The 3272-nt window shown below is 45.0% G+C and overlaps 1 protein-coding gene across 11 annotated transcripts in view; it reads left to right on the forward strand.

The window, feature by feature from the left end:
- Positions 1-326: 326 nt before the first annotated feature.
- Positions 327-3272, forward strand: part of PUM1 (pumilio RNA binding family member 1) — a 130192-nt gene continuing 127246 nt past the window's right edge. For 9 of the 11 annotated variants that reach the window (XM_029230790.1, XM_029230792.1, XM_029230796.1 and 6 more), the window contains exon 1: positions 333-428. The gene's annotated coding sequence lies outside the window, so the exon portion shown is untranslated. Of the gene's footprint in view, positions 429-3272 lie in introns of all 11 variants that reach the window. The other 2 variants (XM_029230794.1, XM_029230795.1) reach the window with 1 other exon arrangement.

Genomic DNA, 3272 nt, shown 5'->3' on the forward strand with positions numbered 1-3272 from the left:
TCACTACCCTGACACCGCGTGCCCAGCTCCGTGCGGTGCTGGGCCGGGAACCGGGCACCGCGGGCGCTCCAGTGCGGGCCCGCGGGACTCCTCCTGCTGCTCGCGGCGGCCAGCGAGGTGACGGCGCGCGCTCCCCTCGCGGGCGGCCACTCGCGCGCGCAGCGGTAGTGTTGCCTGCGAGTTTCCCAAGTTCACACAGGCCCTGGGTTGGCATGGCAACCAGGCAACCTGTTCCACAGCCGCCTGCCTTCTCCGCACATGCCGCTGCCAAAGCCAGGGCCGGGGCCCGAGCCTATCCCATGATGCACAGCGCCAGCCCAGTCCCCAGTGGGCCGCCATGTTGTCGGAGTGAAAGGTAAGGGGGAGCGAGAGCGCCGGAGAGAGAAGATCGGGGGGCTGAAATCCATCTTCATCCTACCGCTCCGCCCGTGAGTACCCGCACCCCGCCAGCCCCAAACGCTGCTCCGGACCCCCAGCGAGCAGATTATCCCTTTGTATTGGTGTTTGAGAGCGGCTGGGGGGGTGAGAAGGGCTTTGGAAAAGCCGCCGGGGCCCTGGCTGAGGCTTCTCACTCGCTGTTCCTCGTACATGTTTTGGAGTCAGCAGCAAGGCCCCTATTGTTATCAAAGGAGGGAGGGGGTGGGGAGCTGGGTCGAAGCGAGGAAAATGCCGGGGCTTTAGGCCCGGGCCCAGGGCATAGACGTGTCTCTACATTTCTGCTCGGCCCCGTTGGAGCCACTGAAGATTGATGTTGCCATTCGGGTTGCTTTTTTGATGGGTTTGCGAAGCCCCGAGTCTTCTGTGTGGCCATGAAGTGTAATTCTGTGCCACTCAGGATTTCTTCGACTTCTTGAGCTCCCGTGGCAGCGCCGAAGCAAGAGGAACAATAAATCGCTTTAGAAGCAGCCGTGGCCCTCGTCTGCAGACGAGACCCACCATGGGGGAACTTTGCGATCCTTAAATGTGGAGAAGTAGGCGATCAGGAAGTTTCAGATCTCTTTTTAGGCTCCTGGGTACTTGTGGCCTTTTGTTTCTGTGAGAGCTTGTTTTTGGTGGGTTCTTCCTCTTTGAGCCTCCCTATGTTGGTGCGTGTCTGTCTTAACTCTTAAGAAGCGTTCATGCCTTCGTAGTAGGTAAACAGATACACAATACTAGATAGTTTTTAGTCCTCGTGGACGTCCTTGGTAAACCTAGATCGTTTAATACTTGTCGGTACCACTCCCACGTCAAGTGAGGAATACACTCCCGTACCCCCCCCCCGCCACTATATTCCCCCCTCCCCCACATTATCAGGAAAGGTTTTATTCTCCCCGTAAGTTGAAGGGTTGTTACTCTTCATTGTCCAATTAAGAGAACACTGTTCTTAGTTACATCAATTCGTTCACTTCCTTCTCTGCCTGAGATTAAGAACGGCATTTTATGAGGCTTTTTTGGGATTCTCTTTTAAAGTCAGTTATTGCTGAAATCATAGGTTTGTGGTTTTAGCTTTTTGTTTGTTTTATGAAAAAAAATCAAAACTCACCAAGATAGACGTGGGTGGTTCCCGATGCAGTTTTAGTAAGCAAAATAAACATTTTGACCCGTTGCTAGTTTTAACTTTATAAAACACGCTTGGGTGCTGTTTATTCTTTATCTGGGTTTTTGGGAAATACTGGATTCTGAACTGAGCATTTTGCCTTAGCCACAATTGGATTCATTTTGTTCAAGGCCACGGCTTTTTGAAGTTGTGTTTGAAGTTTAGTTTGGGTTTGAGATGAACTGCTTTAAAATAAATTTATGACCACAGAATTTTTTTTTTTCCAGTGTGGTAAAAATAAACACCTTTTAAACCACAAAGAATTTTAGTAAATAAAAGGTGAGCAGTGGAGATAGATTAGATCATGTTCCTTTGTTTGAAATAAAGCCTGTTAGTGATATTAAAACAAAACAAAAACAACTTTGGTGTAAACAGTTTGAAAACTGTGGAAAACTAGAATCAGCACTTATTTTTAGTTGCTTAAAAACTTATTTTTATAATGTACCATTTGTAAAAAAGAAAAGTCACATTTCAGGTGCTAACACATAACTTTTTAGTGGGTTTGAGAGTTCTTTAAAAGGCATCAGCAATTTAAATGTTTTCTATTATTTAAGTGACTGATTTCTTAATTTTTATGTTGTAGTTGCCAAGATATTACAAAACTACCCAAGACACTTGTTAATTGCTTAGGTATTTGCTCACTTTCAAAATGTCCCTTCTGCCAGGTTTTCTCTAGTTTGAGAAACTGCCTTGCCTCATTAGGTAAAGCAGGAAGTCTCAGGGGATACAGATAGCTTTACAAAAGCCAATTGTTTTGTTTGAACATTTTTATAGGAACCCTCCCCCCGCCTCCCCCTCTCCCCCATGCCTTGATAGAATGAAGTTGTGGTTGGGTGTGTTTCAGTGGTGAATACCTTTTTCATTCGGAAGTTCTTTGTTAAATAAGTATTACGGCAAATCTTTACGGCAAATCTTTTATTTCAGAAAAGGTTGCATTTGCTCTTTTAGGAATCCGCTTAGGGACTGGAGCTCCATTGCTTTAACTGGTGGGAACTGAATTCCTTGGGCCTCAGCATGGTGACTTTGAATTTACCAAAAACTTTTATATCTATTATTTTGATTAAAAAAAAAAACTTGTGAGTCACAGAGAAAGAATTTCTTTAATTTTCTAGATGAGGAAACAGGTTCAGGGAGGTTGTAGTTTAGTGGTAAAACTTTAGTTTTAGGACTCCTGGTTAGCTCTACAACAAAGATGGTTTGATACTCCCTTGTGGAAGAAAATGGGACTGGCTACTATTGGTAATAAGAGGGCAGTGAGTTCTTTTGAAAATCAAACAGGAGGGCATTAGGCTGGTTAGGACTTTGCTAGTACCAATGGTAAACACAGCTATGACTTTCCGGTTTTGGTATTTAAGCATGAACATGATTCTGTTCGTGAAAGCAGAAACTGAAGTCCAGAAAGATGGACTACTTCAGTATGGTTCTAAGATGGATTGGAATTGTTAACTGAAACTAGGCATTTCCAAATTAGGTTTTGAACAAATTACAAATCTTCTTACTCCTGTCTTCAGAACATGAATTAGTTGTGAGAAGCGAATGCTTCTTTATCAGGATGTTTATTCTTTTTTTTTTTTTAAATTTTATTTATTTTTGGCTGCGTTGGGTCTTTGTTGCTGCGTACGGACTTTCTCTAGTTGCGGCGATCGGGGGCTGCTCTTTGTTGCGGTGCACGTGCTTCTCATTGCGGTGGCTTCTC

This window comes from Monodon monoceros, unplaced genomic scaffold (assembly GCF_005190385.1).
Source record: "Monodon monoceros isolate NGI ecotype Baffin Bay Population unplaced genomic scaffold, NGI_Narwhal_1 Super_Scaffold_18, whole genome shotgun sequence".
NCBI lineage: Eukaryota > Metazoa > Chordata > Mammalia > Artiodactyla > Monodontidae > Monodon > Monodon monoceros.